This window comes from Lepisma saccharinum, chromosome 13, assembly GCF_977018435.1.
Source record: "Lepisma saccharinum chromosome 13, izLepSacc3.1, whole genome shotgun sequence".
In the NCBI taxonomy this organism is placed as follows: domain Eukaryota; kingdom Metazoa; phylum Arthropoda; class Insecta; order Zygentoma; family Lepismatidae; genus Lepisma; species Lepisma saccharinum.
The window spans coordinates 17,347,068-17,363,409 of NC_139241.1; the positions used below are offsets into that span (position 1 = coordinate 17,347,068).

A 16,342-nucleotide genomic window follows, 5' to 3' on the forward strand; every position below is an offset into this window, starting at 1 on the left:
AGCGTGAAGTAGGAGGTATTTTTTAAATGCATTTAGAGGTCTGTATACAAACATTCAGAAAGTAAAATCAAAATCTATGGATTCCTAACGACCCCTTGATAGTGCTATCAGTGCTTCAACAAGGAGATCCTCTTTCTATGCGGCCTTTTTGTTTCTCCCTCATATCACTGTTACAGTCTTTCGAAAACACAATATCGGGTATAGCAATTGAAAATAAAATCATTAAAGAACTATCATATTCAGATGACGTCAGCCTTCTAGTTCAGTCCCCGACTTACACAAATGTAATACACCAGCAAATGGAAAAGTATAAGTTACTTACAGGTTTAATGACAAACGTTGGAATAACTCTTTGAATGCACATATTTAAATTATACAAAATCAAGCCGACCTCCCTGTCACGAATGTTTTCGAACTGCAGTCGTGATGCCATAATGCCCCCTTTTTTGTTAACTTACATTTAGACATGTTCTTTGTTATAAGAATTCTTAATATGCAACATTTTATTTATAATGCATTATTTCATAAATATAAGAAAACTAAAGGAAATTTGAAAACACTGTTCATTTGCGGAACACAGAACTCATTCAATACTTCGGATAATTAAATGTAAATAATAAGTAACAAATTGTACGTCTTGTGACATATTTGTCTGTGAACGCCTGTGTGGCTGATTGCTGGGAAGAGGGGTGAATCCGCAATTTATTCTTTTTTTGTAAATTTGGATCATAATGTTGCAAATCTACATTTATACGTTTAGCTTTATCTGCAATATTAACATAGCATTGGTAGTCAGATCTAATACTTCAACAGCATTTAATTGGCAACCGTGGTGGTGTGATTAGCACAAACCGCTACAGGGGCAAGGGTTCCATTCCACCCTGGTCATACCTGTTTATTGTGAGTATGCTTCTTCATAAATTCCATCATACCATCGTTCATCCTCATCGTCGCAATTAGACAAACTTGGCAGAAAAGAAAGGTAAATTAACTTGATCCAATTAACCCACAGGATTTCTGATCTTCTCTTTGTTTCACATATTCTGATCTTTCCCCTCCCCCCTTAAAATGCTGGGTGCGGGCCTTATAGCAACACATACAAAATATAGGTAAAATACGAATGCAAGACTAATATATATAAATACAAAATCTTGTTTACAATTATTAGCAGAAACCAAGAATTAAAAGTTATTTAATTAAACCTTTAAACATTTTAACTATCTGTAATTTCTTTACATTATATATACATACATACATACATATGTGTACACACACACACACACACACACACCACACACACACATATACATATATATTTGAACTTGAAACTTTTTCTTGAATATTCATTATCATGTCACCTACCCTGGTTAAATTTAAAAATCGGTGCACAGAATAAGTTTTGAACAAAAAATTAACAAACCTGTAGAGCTCTCATCTGTTCTTGTAATGCTTCTTGTTGGAGGCGAAACTTGGTAGCTTCCGCCAACAGATTGGCCTTTGTTTCCTAAAATAAACAGAGACTCTTTCTTAAAATGTTCGTGCATTAAATAAAGTATAATTTAGGGTGCTATCAAGTATCTTGCCCTCGATGTAACAAAAGTAACAAAAAATATTATGGACCTCTGTCTCTCGTTGTGTGTTTGATAACAAAAATTTATATTATATCATTCAATATAATTATGCAAAACATGGGCACAAAATTAAATTTAGGTATTGGCTTTTCCTCATTGTTAAAAATTGTGCATTAGACATGAAAATGTGAAGTCACATGGGGGTTAACGCATATTTTACTCAAGACCAGGTTTGGCATGTTTAAAACAGAAGTGTTTTATTATACAACTTGTTTTAAACGTTTTGGTAGCGTCATCGCCTTGTAATCAAGGGTTCGATACCCGGTGGAGGCACACAATGGTTCGGATTCCAATTTGAACTGTAGGGCCAGTCCCGATTAACCTTACTGTGCATAAAGTGGACTTAAAACACCAAATCAATCAATCAATCAAAAGGTAAATGTTTAGAACACAATTTTTCAAAACGTTTAAAACGAAGTGTTCTAAACCTGTTTTTTCAGACTTGTTTGAAAACTTTTTGACACATCCTTGATTGATTGATTGATTGATTTGTTGTTTTAAGCCCACTTTATGCACAGTAAGGCTTATCAGGACTGGACCTACAGTTTAAAGTTGGATCCGAACAACTTGTGCCTCCACCGGTTATCGAACCCGGTAACGTTTGACGCTTCATGATTAATAGTACCTTATCATGCTGAAGGCATGACACGAACCCGGGACCCCGGATGTCATAACTCGATTGTCTAATATCTTCATAAAGGGATCCCGCTGAAGCTATGGAAAAGAGCTTCTTACAAGCAAATCACACCCGCGACGTTCAGTGGATCTCAAATATCCGCTGATGTGAATTCTTCCGGAAATCGTATAAAATAAATCCTGTAAATGCAGCTTTATTCTAAAAGCATCGTTGGCGACAGACGCGGTCTCGTCAACGGTTTTAACGATCGGGAATTGGAATTCCACATAAATATTTCGAGAGAGCATCTCTTAGCCAACTTTGAAATTTATCTCGTAAAAAGTTGTTACCTCCGAGATATCTGATTTGCAATTGTTATGTAAAGAGCTACTGCAGAGTTGCGCTATTGAAAAAAGGACCGTGTCTAGTCTACTAATTCAACAAGAACATCAAGCTACAAGAAACCAGAGGTAAACGAACATTCCTTCATCCTCCTTATTATTTTCAAAACCCTGTCAGACCAGTAAAACCATCGAAGTGTTAAAATATAATGTTTAAAGTGTTCTCCTTATTTCACAGTGGTGAGCCCCCTTTGCATATTGTACGTGTTAGCGTTGTTTTTTTGGGGTGTTACCCCAAGCTATAAGTATACCTCTCGCTGCCAACCCCAGGTTCTCACATAGACTGAAATTTAATCCCAAAGAAGAACAGTAACGGTTTTTAGACGTGGTGGAGTTTGCTCAGTCTTTTTCTCTCCATTTAGGAGCTACCTTAAACTTCTGATTTTTTGCTACCTCTACCTGTTAACTTTCAATTTTATTTTACATTTTTGCGTGATTTGAGAGAGAAAGAGAGAGAGAGAGAGAGAGAGAGAGAGAGAGAGAGAGAGAGAGAGAGAGAGAGAGAGAGAGAGAGAGAACTCCCCTTGTTTATGATTGGCTTTCACATGTCTTAAGTATGTTTCGTGTCCTTCAACGAAGTGGATGACCCTCTTAATCGCATGTTTCGTACTCTCCCTTATGCGGATGAACTTGATGATATGCTAGATTGTATCGCTATTCTAGTAGAGAATGTGGTAGGCCTTAGTTTTTACGAAACGGTACTTAGTGCTACACCCATTCGGAGCCCGATTTTGACACGTAGTCGCACTCGAGTACTCCCCGCCAGTACCTTGATTCGCACCGCAAAGCCTGCTCCGAAAATGGCCTTTCCTGGTTTAATGAACCCCTTCACGCTCGAGGGCCTCCAGTTCAATGGAACGGCCGGAGAAGATGTCATGCGTTTTCGACCGTGTAGAGAGCATCGCGACGCTTAATGAATGGGACACCGCTAAAAAGTTGCAAATGGTCCAGGCGCTTTTAACGGGTTCAGTCCTGCATTGGTCCGAACCGTGGAATGCGGCACAAGATAATAGAGCAAGGACTTACGCCCAGCTCAAGACACAACTGACCGGGGAGTTCACCGGCTCGGTGGAAAGCTGCTGCTCGCCGACAAGATTAGAGGCCACCTAGACAAGGATGGCGAATCTGTCACGGATTATATCCATGACAAGCAACTTATGTTGTATCGTCTCGACCCTAACATGCCCATCACGAAACTTACCAAAACCTGACCCTGGGCCTCCAACCGGAATATATCCGCGAAACTTATAAGCTTCAGTCCCGGATTTACTTAAGAACCTCAAAGAGTTCGAGAAGCTTAAGCTTCAGTTCCTTATAAGAAAACGTTATTTTCAGGAATATACAAAAGCATGTTGCAAGAACAATTTGATGTGAGTTTAATTTCGAATGCCCAGCTCAATTTACAGCATTAGGTTAATCAGAGCAAATATGAAATAGGTAAGTACGAAAGTAGAAAGAATGGCCATAGATAGAGAACCCAAATTGGTGTAGAGATGTTATGTAGGGGATTACTCTGGCACTCTCTAATTAAGTCAAAATGTGAGATCTATGGGACTATTAAACGGATGTTTACATTTCTGTGCTTGCTTGGCGTGGCTGAGAACTGCACTTCCAAATTTGAAAAAATAACATGGAATTCAAAGGTATAAAGGCAGAGTCTTCGGAAAAGGTGACAATCTTTGTGTGGCTTTAGGTTTCAACATGAGATAGGGAACAAATAATTGTTCTCAGATATCTATGCATCGTTTTCAGACAGACCCGTTACGGAAAAATCAGTGGATTTAGGCACTAAGGGGAAAAGATTGGACACATTGGATACGAACATGAGGGAGTAGGATCTGCTGTCGGCACTTTATCAAATAAAATTAACATTTTTACGTGATTCAAAAAATATAATTGTCTAACTGACATGTGTTGACTAAATTTAAAATTTTGAACTTTTTATAATCATATTATAACACATTTGCCTTTTGGTTGTAGTTATGCACTTTCTCCATGGACATCAGAAGGGGTTGTCGAACGGTTCTTCGACCACCCTCGCTGGAAATTGGCGTATTCAAAGAGGTTAATCAATTGAAGAAATGCATTACTGTACAACAAAGAAATTAGTGAAACATACAGGAACAAGGTTATATTTTTATATTCTACCATTTAATCCAAAGAATAAAATGTTCTACAATTTTCAGAATTGAAAAAAATATAACTTTAGATGAGGTCACACAACATAATTTTTATGAGTATTTTTTTTCTAACTTACAAAGTACTTTTTTGAACTACATTTACAAAAATTAATAACAAAATACAATCACTTTGCATTTCAGCATAGTAACTATAAAATGTATAATACTTAATAGAAAACAGTTGTGCTTGATATTCACTCGATTTGTGCACTGAATAGCATGGCAACAACAACAAGAATAATTTTCGATTTCAATTTATTTAATCAGATTACTTTATAGTGTATAATAGCAATTATAACATTGGCATGTATTATTATTTCTTTTACTGTTGCAATCGAAGTATTTCAATGTTTATAATTAATGTAAGCTTCTTTTCAACTTGGAGAAGTCTTTTCAAAAACGAAACTATTGGTAGATCAACATTGCCTAGGAAAATATTAGTATTGTCCCTTATATCTACATCGAAAAGATCTGGGATCTTTCCAATTTTTTCGAGGTACTTTTGTTTCTCTATATGATTTAAAATATTTATGTGATCCAATTTGTATACGATCTTTTTTAACAAAATAACCTCGAAGGCAATTAGTGTTTTACTTGTTTACAATGGGAACTAGGCAAAACCTGAAGTTCCATCCTCGCCTTCGATAATCGAATTGTCAGACCGATTCTTTTACACAGGAACATCCCCCATACCACTCACTCCCACATGCTGTTATCATGGGGATGAATTTGGATATACCTCAGGTTTCGAAAGGCTACGGATATTGTAAACTTGATACTTCAAACTCGCTCGATTTAAATTTTATTTGATTGATTGATTTAGTTTATTTTACTTCGTTTTGAGCTACTTTTTGCTAATTTGTGTAGATGGGGAAGAGTGATGATATGATGAAATTGATGAATGGACACTCGCAAAGACCAATGCCCAGGCCAAGCTTTGAACCCGAGACTGCTGGCATCGAAGCATGATGTGCTAACCACTATGCCACGGGAGCTGGCGATCTACTTTTTAAACATGCTTTCACGAACAATGAAAAAAATGGGAAACGGAACTAGAGAAAAAGAGATGCATTATGAGTTGGTGGGAAATGTTCTCAAAACCCGCAATTAAACAAAATGTATAAATTTTGTCAAGAACAATCCAGACAATGGAATCTAAAATATAACTTTTACTACAGTGTATTGCATGAGTTTACTAATGAAGACACGAATGGTAAACACGTTCTAACTGATGTAAAACATGTTCAAGCCACACTTATATATGCATTCTCAGGAACGTCCTGGGAGCAGACTCCCCGATTTAGATATCCATGAAACTGTATCTCTTACTCATGTTATACAAGAGAAACAAGATGCAAGGAGGCAAGAAATTCGAATTGTTGAAATGAACGATGGTCGGGAATACAAATTTCAGAAACTATAAAAGCATTTCATGACCATTATCGTAATCTTATTTCAATCAAGGAACTGATGATTCGAATGCAGATAAATTTAATAAAAATATACTAACTCATTACCATCCCATAACACTTCTGTGTGCTGATTATGATATTTTCTCGGTGTATGTTGCAATTCCTGACTCCCTATGATGCAGAATTAGTTGGTTAGATGCAATTTTTTTTATGGTGCAAATAAGAGTACTGCAAACACTCTGTGAAGTAATTGCTAGTACAGATTCAAATACTACAAATGTAAGTATAAGTATTGTAATTCTAGATGTGAACTTCAAATTAGCTTTCGACTCTATCAACCATGAATACATGATCAATGTTTTTGGCAAGTTTGAACTAGGAGGTAATTTTCTAAATGCATTAAGAGGTCTGTACACAAACATGCAGAAAATAAAATGGATTCTCTTAATGATACTCTTTACAGTGCTACCAGGGGTTCGAAAAGGAGATCCTACTTCTACACTGTCTTTTTTTTCTCGCTCATGCCACTGTTACTGCCTTTCGATTGATTGATTTGGTTTCTAAAATCAACTTTGTGCACAGTGAGGCTAATTGAGACTGGACCTACAGTTTAAAGTGGGATCCAAACCACTATGTTCCTTTAACTGTCTTTCAAAAACACAATATCGGGTATAGCAGTTGAAAATAAAATCATTAAAGAATTATCATATTCAGATGACGTCAGCATTCTAGTTCAGTCCCAGACAAAAATATAGCACGTACAACAGCAAATGGAGAAGTATATATTACTTACAGGTTTAATGATAAAGATTGGAATAACTCTTTAGAAGCACATGTTTAAATTATACAAACTTAATCCTACCTCCCTGTCCCGAATGTTTTCGAACTGCAGTCTATAACCCCTCATTCACATCTTCTAACTTTTCTATTTGTGGAGGAAGTGTGCGATTGTAAGGAATAAATGTGGCAACAGTGAGTGTACGTCAATAGTGTCGTCATTGAAGGGCGCTGATTGGTAGACGAGTTAAGGAGCACGTGCAGAAAGATAACTGCTCTCTTCTATCGGCAGCCATGGGAGAGAGAGAGTCGTCTTTTGTCTTCAATCCTCAGTCTAGTTTTCAGTTAAATATCGATACTATTGGTTTGATCTTTATTTTTTTGTGCATGCATAACTGTTGATAAGTTGCTAATTGATTAGTTCATCATCAAAAATGGCTGTTGCACGAAACCCTCTTGATCCTATCGACATAACTGGACTACCAGATCCACTATTGCCAATTGATTCAGAATCAACTGTGTATATTCCTCCTATTTCGTCAACTAGACATGAACATATAACACTAATGAGAGAAATGCAAACTTCTCCGTTAAACTTGGCAACCCAGCAAAGGGAAGGTCAGGTACAGCAGACTTGTTCGAGGCTTCCTAGATAGACGGCCTGCTTGCAATTTAATGTTTTTCAATAGCTCCAGTTCTAGTGATGAGGAATTGGGTCCTACAGTTTTTACAGGGGGTGCCCTAAATAAACTGTCTACAAATTTAGCACAACAAACATTGTTGCAATTAGTACAATTAGTCCCAGTTGTAAAAAATGACACAGCGGAAAGTATCTTTCAATTTTTGTATAATGTACAATTAATAATAGAAAAAAGGCTGTGCATTAAGAGATATCATGTTGGCTGTAATGAGTAAATTGCCTGATAGTATGAGTAAATTATCTATAAAGGTTTTCTTAGGAGCAAGTCTGTGATAATTTCGTGAAGAAATTTGTAAATTCTTTGAGTCGCTAAACATTGATCACCAAATAGATATTAAGAATGCAAGATAAAAATGAGGATCCAGTGGAATTCCTTGACAGTAGGGTACGTGCCGTAATAATTTTACCAGTGACAACATTAGAAGAAACATTCGTGAGCATGTTAGTGGACAGACTTTTACCACACATTTCAAGACAGCTAATGTTTCAAGAACCGATTACCACACTAAAAATGTTGAAAAGGAAGCTAATCCTTTTTCGTCAACATAGCCGCCTCACTCAAGATTTTTATGGTGTAGGAAGAGGAAAATGGAATTAGTGTGAACTAAGAAAGAAAAAATGCTTCTTTTGGTTCCTTTACTTAGAAGAACCAGTCTTCTTCTAAATTTCGAGTGAAGGATCGTCAACAGGTGCCCTCAACTTCTCAGGTGATGTTGTCTTCTTAAAAAACCGCAAGTACGAGCAGTATGAAAGCAGTGTTTTTAAATGGATATTTAGAACATTTATCAGTCGATATATGTTTAGACATGGGATTGACTGAGAACTTAACTAAAAGTACAACTTTGCGATAACAGAGCAATAAAGAATGTTCCTCAAAACTTCTATCAATTGATGACCGGTAACAGCTCTATGTTACAAGTTAATAAGCAAGTTACTGTGATTGTTCGCCTAGTAAAGTTAACTTGGCCAGTGAACTTTTATGTAGTGGACAATTTACCCTTAGATGCTATTCTTGGCGTAAAATTTCAGATAAGAACTAAAGCAATTTTCGATATGAATCAAGGAATAGTTCGTTTCGAGAACGTGTCAGACATTTTGCCTATAGTGTGGAACTGTGACAGTTTAATTAATGCCACTCATGTTTCGCAGGAAAAATTCTTCACAAGGAGATGTGAAAATTTCCGTTCCGGAAACATCAACTTCGATGGAGTCAACTGCAGGAAGACCAACACGTCCCCAAACTTCATTTCAGAGATGGAACCCAAGAAGCTGGAAAAAGAAGACTTCTCAGTCTTCAACCATGAATGCTTTAGCAACTTCAATCGATCGTCCAGAGGATGTGTACACTCAAAGAATCGGTGAGTTAAAACGAACTTACAGTGATGTAATAACTTATAAGATATGGTTAATTAAGGATTTTGTATACACTATAAAAATGAAAGACAAAACACCTGTTCGCACAGCTCCCTATGCTTCGTCCCCTGACAGAAGGAAAGAAGTAAATGCTATAATTAAAGATTTGCTAGAACAAAATCAATAGTAGTTAGGCTTGTCTCTTGGTCGATCAGAAAGGCAAATCTAAATGCTTAGTTGTTAATTATTCTAAGACAAATGAATATATACTGTGTGATGGGTTTCGTCCTAGTACTAGAAGAAAGTCTATCAGTTTTAAGTCAAGGAAATGTTTATTCTGTTTTGGATTGCAAAAAGGCTTTCCATCAAATCTTGTTAGATGAAGAGAGCCGTAAAGTAGCAACATTCGTTACCTAAGATAATCAATTTCAGTTTCGTACCTTTCCCTTCGGATTGACGACTGCTCCAGCGGCTCTAGCTAGAGCAATTAGAGAACTGAACAAGACCCGGAAAAAACCCGTCTGCGAGGAGGCGCGCCTACAATAATATGCAACACTCACGTCAAGCCCAGGTGTTCGACATCATGCAAGCGACCTTCACGTCACAGTTGTGCACAGGCATCGATGGCTGCCAGGTTTTTCTATTACCCGGGTCTTAAGAAGACCCGTGAGACTCGATGTAGTTCTTGCAAGTAGACGCGAACACTGCTGTCAGTGTTGCCAACGGCCATTATATTTCACTACACATGGAAATATTTGAATTTCTGCTAGGCGCAGGTGCTTTGAGGTTGTATAACCATTGGCGTAGCAAGGGGTGGGTGAAGTGGGCAACCACCCTGGGCCTCGAGCATGTAGGGGCCTTGCGTCCCATGAAGTTGATACAAAAAACGTAATAAATGGAAGTGAGAATGATAAAAAAAGGCTAATTTTTGTGGGCAATAAAATTAAAACATTTTTTTATCTGGTTTTATATTCTAGTTGAACGTTATAATTTGAATGAATACGTCAAATCAGAGGCGGGCGGGAGCTCTAAGCCTAAGGGGCCCCAAAAAGTCAAAACAATTCTCATTTCTCATGTGAAACATTAACGCAAGAATTGCTTGGACAATTTTATCCAATTATTAATTTCTTGAATAGAAAGAGCTTTGCCTTGGCTTTCCTTCTGTCTCGTGGCGATTTTAATGTGTTAATGATAAAGCACCTCAAACTGCCACGGAGCAAAGTATGGGGCATTTAAATGCTTCCGGTGTTTTAAACTGAAGAAGGGTATGGATAATATTAGCAGTTCTTCCTTCGTTCCTAAAACTTCAGATGCAGCTATTGCCCTCTGTAACCTGTATCAGAATATCCTGATAAAGTTTTACGTTTCAGGAATGTGCTTAAATCTTAAATCAAGTGCTTTGGCAAAGTTTCTTCTCCTTGATAGCTCTACACTAGTTTCCAGTGTTCTCTGTATCCTGTACCGCCTTCTGTTTGTTTCCTACTCTTCAAGTAACAACCACGAAAAAAGAACTATTTTTCTCAAAATTGAAACTTAGGAAAAACTTCTGGATGGTAGTGTCGAATGGCATGATTCGGCCAAAATTTACCGGACTCAGTAATCTCACTCTTGAACGAGAAAGGGCAAGATCCAATGTAAAAGTGTCATTCGCTGCCCAGAAGCCAGCTTTCTGTTAAGCAAGGTGGTTTGATTTAAATCAAAATTTAAATTGGGGAATTCTATTTTAAAAAGATCACTTATTGAAATCACTTTAAATAAAATTACAGAATAATGTACACAAGAAATTTGTAGATATCAGAATCACTTTTTGTGAAAGTATATTAATCTCGTATTCATTTAATGGTGTTTATTATGCTCTAAGAAAGGAAATAAAGGAAACAAAATATATGTCCTGATGGGGTGAAGCTCATACGAAAATAAATGTAATATGTCATCTGAAAAAGAAAAAAAACAACTTAAATTTCCCTTGATTTAAAATTGAATAATTTTTATAAGCAAATATAGCACATTTTTTAAATAGAATAATATACAAAATACTAATCATGTTAAGCCATAAATAGTGTCATTTTCATTAAACTGTAAATAAATATGGCAGCTGATATTTGGCTAACTATCATTAAAACCTCTAAAATTCGGCTACAAAGACTGTAAATATTATTTTAAGTTAAAATTATAAAGTACATCCAGAATTTATATTTTTACTGTAAGAAAAGTTACTGAAATTATAATAGTTTCATTAACACACTTAACAAACATTTTCATATTAGGTTCATTATGTTCAGTTCCAGAAACAGAGAAATGTATATTTACATGTAATTAGTTATTTGCTTTAATCAAACTGTTCAAATATTCTACAGGGCAGTTTATCAGAAAAAGCCTTTCTATTTAAAAAAAATATGTCCATGTGTACGGTGCCAAAGAAAAGATCGATTTAAATAAAAAATATAAAAAAAATTTAAAAAACATTATTTTTATCCACCCAGCTGTTAAGAAGGGCGGGGAAGGAGATAAGTAAGTATTTGTATTTTCGTCTTTTGAATACATAAATGTCAAAGGAAGATATGTTGTAATATGTGAAAATTCAGAGGTAGAGCATTGATTTGTATGTATGTAAGTGTAGCCACAACTAGTCAATCTAAGTAATTACATAAATTTCCTGGAAGAATCTGACTGTACTTGAGGGACCCAAATTTGTTTCTTGTGGATGTGTACTTTACGATTTTGTTACGCCACTGCATCAAATATTTAATATTACAAGAACATTAAGATGTAACAACAAAATGAGATTCACAATTATTATTATCATCTAAGCCCTAAAATTCAAAGTAAACTGGTACAATTAATGTGCAACAAAGTCAAAATTTCTAATTAAAAAAGTCAAATTAGCTGTATCAATTGATTACACCAAAGATTTCACACTTATGGTGCAAATGACTATCGTTTTAAGATTTGTTGATGTTGAAACAGATTGTGTCGAAGACCTTGAAGGTAGATACTTTGGACCCCTAGAGAGGATTGTGGTTTAGCGCAGACCCTTCCCCCCTCTATCAAGCACATACATTTTATGTGCGTCCTTCGATATTTTCTACTTAAGCCATGGTTTGTGACATTTACATCCTACAAATTTTGAAATGAGGAAACAAATAACGACTCATTAAATAATATATAGGTTATATTTAAAGGTTCTTTTTAAGGATATTTCAGTTGTCTTACTGTCTAAAGAACATCTTAAAAAACGTACTATTACTATTGCTTTGGTTAATGAAAATTCCAGCAGCGTGTTAATGTAACTCTGCTACATGTAAATTTCTCTGTCGCGAACTATTAAATATCATTTTCATCAGAAATTAATTATTATTATAGGCTATTATATAAATATAATCATTTGCTGACGTTTCCTTGATTACTGTATATCGATTCACATTGATATTTCAAACTTAAAGAACGGATGGAGCCTTGCATTCTAATCTCGCCCAGGGCCTCGCGATATGTTGCTACGCCACTGTACCTAACATTTTTGTAACTTCTCAAATTAGTTTCATTATTATGTCAAACCAACTACCACACATTTTCCAAATTTGTTCTGAAGGTCTTCAAATAGGTTTGTGTGTCTTGTTCATTTTATGTCACTTTTCTGGCCTTGAAATCGGTTTCATTTTTAAGTCGTTCGTTTGTTGAAATGTGTAAGTAGCATTGCCTGCTATTTGTACCCGTATGAAGATACAAGCTAACAATAATTATATTTTGTATCGTATTACTATCAATGCGGTCTGTAGAACTAGATAACTAGCAACAACATTTTTTTTGTACTGGGTATAGAGAGTCTGAAGAAAACCTTGCTAGAAGGTTGAAACGTTACGTTTAGTTTATGTTTTAAAATAAAATAAATTTCTGCGTTGGTCAGCATATTGAGTTTTTCATATCATGGAAACAAGGCTTACTGGTGTTACAACAACAGGAGCGAACGACAATTTGTTGAAAGAGATGACAATATTCAAAAGCCTTTTGTAATGCAAATTCTGATTTCATGTTCCATTTTATGGACCATCGTGCCTTAGTGTTCAGGGGGGAGGATCTTGAGCAACTAATTCTGATATTGGATTGGCAAAATTACACCACAGCGAAAATCTGTTTGATTGATTGATTCATTGATTTGGTCAATTTATGCACAATAAGGCTAATTGGGACTGGACCTATAGTTTAAAGTGGGATCAGAATCACCATGTGCCTCCACTGGGTATCGAACCTGGTACCCTTTGATTACAAGGCGACGACACAACCACTGTGCCATAGGGGAGCACCCCCCCAAAAAAGTATAATGTAGAACAACCACCAGTAACATGAAGTTCCAAAATATTTATGATTGCACTTTTTGCGAAACTTGGTTCGTACTCTTTTACAGGTGACAGCAGTGGTGGCAATTAGGGGCGGGGCCGAGAGAGAGTGCAGTTGAAATTAAACTGTCCTTGCCCCCCCCCACTTTTGCACCTTGGCAACCTAGTTTTGGAACCCAATCGCCGCCAGTGTGTTTGAGTGTTACAAATGTTTTTTACCAAGGAATAAATGTCTGCAATTTCAAATTGATAAAAGTGATGAACATTTTGAGTGCTCCTAGAACAGTTTAGAATCTAAAAGTTGGCCACGGTAACTGCGTGACTCATGTATCTGGAGACTGTGCAAAAGCAGAATGAGTGTACGCTGAAGATAAGCGAGCTTTGTCTTGCAAGGCCTTCCAGTTACCTGTGGGCTTTCGATGCTTGATAGGTCAAAACTCAGGTATATAGTTTTACTCGCCCGCCCGACCAGCCAGGCGGGCCTAGTAAGCGATTCTGACCGATATGCAGCCCTCTGAGAGAAATGAAAATTATCTTTGGAAATCTAAAAGGAACCTTTATTTATTGGTATTGTGATGATTTGATTATATTTTCCAAAGATTAAGAGTCTCACTTTGAACATTTGAAAATAGTGCCAGACCGAATGGAAAATTTGGGGTTACCATTTCTCCTAGTAAGTCACAGTTTCTAAAAAAACAACAACATTAAATTCTTATTAAGAATGGAAATTTAATAATGGACCAGAACGAGTCGAAGCAATTAAGCAACTAAATCCCTCTAAAAATCTGCGAGGATTGATGAAATTGGTAGGATTTCTTACATATTTTATATATATATATATATATATATATATATATATATATATATATATACACACACACACACACCCCTATTCCAATAAATTATTGGTCCGTTAAACGAGTTGAAAAGAAAAATGTAAAATTTGTATGGGGGGCTTGTCAACAAAAAGCATTAGATCACCTAAAAGATTTTTTCAGGAAAATGTAATGTTAAAATTACCAGACATGATTAAGCGATTTTTTGTTCAAGCTGATGGCAGCCTGGCTATGGGGCAATCCTGTTACAGGAAGACCAGACAGCTACTTTAAGACCAGTCTCTTTCCACTCCAAAAGACTAAAACAAAATGAAAAATCCAAAATCATTTATGAATGAATTATATACAGATAAATTTTCATATTATTTGAATATGATAAAATGTTCAAAGAAATTTACTAAAAATGCACGCTATATAGAAAAATTGTTAATTTTTAAGTTTGAAATTCAACATATTACTGCCCAACATAATGTTCTTCAGATATCTTATCTAGTTGACAGTAAATTATTTCATACTGAAGAATTGGATGAAGACGAATTACAAAGCTTAAAGCTGTCAATGTGGCCTCGCCCTATATAGTCACATGTATTACCTGAAGAAAAAGCCGAAGACTCACAACTGAGTGAGATAATAACTAACTGTAAGAATAAAGTACCGAGTAATAAGTATAAGTTAATGAAGCACGTAGTGTATAAAAAAACTAGAGCTAAAGGAATTCCTTACAGAATATGCGTGATGCAGCATTTAAGAAATAATTTAATGGATTATTTCCATAGCAATATATATTGTGGTGCACATGGAAACTGGCAGAAAACTCTTAGACATCTTCAACGCCATTTCATGTGGGACAGGATGTCCAAAATGTTAAGGCCTTTTGTAAGACCTGTCAATAATCTTTCCTCCAAAATAGTAAATAAAGTAGGTCAAAGGTACTACATAGACATTGTCGGTCCCCTACCAACATCTACAAGTAATGAATATGTACTTACAATTGTAGATGCTATGTCTAAATTTGGTCGGTTAGAGCCACTAAGACAACTTTCATCTGAAATAATTGTGAAACGTTTATATAATTTATTGATAGATACGGAAATTTGTATGGAAGTCGTTTCTGAAAACGCTTCATATTTTGTTTCACAATATTTCATCTCTTGTTTGTTCAATTTAGACATCAAACACATTACTTGTTCTCCGTACAATCCACAAAGTAACTTGGCTGAGAGGTATATCAAAATTTTGAAAGGTGCTTTGACAGCATTTTTTTCTAAGAGTTAAAAGAAATTCAATATTCAATTAATTGTTCATACAATTCAACAATTGATAACAATCCAGCTTTGCTACTTATGGGGAGAAACTTTTATGATCCCTTAGAAATAAAATGGCAATTGACTTTAAATGAAGATTCCCTTTCTCCAGAACAATTGAAAGAGGAATGGGAAAACGCAATAGCCAGTTTGTACAAACATTGGGATAAGCGAAATAAGCTTTGCAAAAAATGATTCAAGGATATTTCCTTTGTAGTAGGAGATTTTGTTCTTGCCCAAAAGTAGGTTATCTCATCCTTGAAACAGCACACAACGAAAAGCCTCAGTTTTCCTTATGAGGGACCTTTACGTATTGCTCCTTATGTCACTCCATCTAGCGATTTGCTGGAATGAGAGCAAAACCCTTCTGTTCAACTCAGATATAACCTTGCTCAAGGGTTATCTGCCCAGAGTGCAGATACCATAAGGTCATTGTACTGCCTTTCAATGAAAGAGAAAGCGATGCCGACAGAACATTGGTTTTTTAGGAAATCATTCGTCTTTTGTTTGTCAATACTGTTATGTCCTTGTCATGTTTGTAAACATAATAATTTTGTATATGTAAAGCTATTGGCGGTAGCGATTAAGCAAAGTATATATGAATGCATTAATATAAAAAAAGTCATAACAATTGTCATCTGGTGTAATTGTCAGTCAAAAGACAATACTAAATTCACAACGTTGTAAATAAACAGTAAAATTCACAATTTGTTAAGTAATGTTTGGGCAAAACCATATATTTAATGTGATAAAATGACTATCAAGGTTTCACAAAAAAAAAGAGACAGGATAGTCTTA

At 35.7% G+C, this 16,342-nt stretch overlaps 1 long non-coding RNA gene across 1 annotated transcript in view; it reads right to left on the minus strand.

The window, feature by feature from the left end:
* LOC145996884 (uncharacterized) overlaps positions 1 to 16,342 on the minus strand; it is a 128,573-nt gene that overhangs the window by 20,047 nt on the left and 92,184 nt on the right. Inside the window, exon 3 of the long non-coding RNA XR_014442824.1 lies at positions 1,421 to 1,504. This is a non-coding gene — a long non-coding RNA (uncharacterized LOC145996884). The remainder of the gene's footprint in view (positions 1 to 1,420; positions 1,505 to 16,342) is intronic.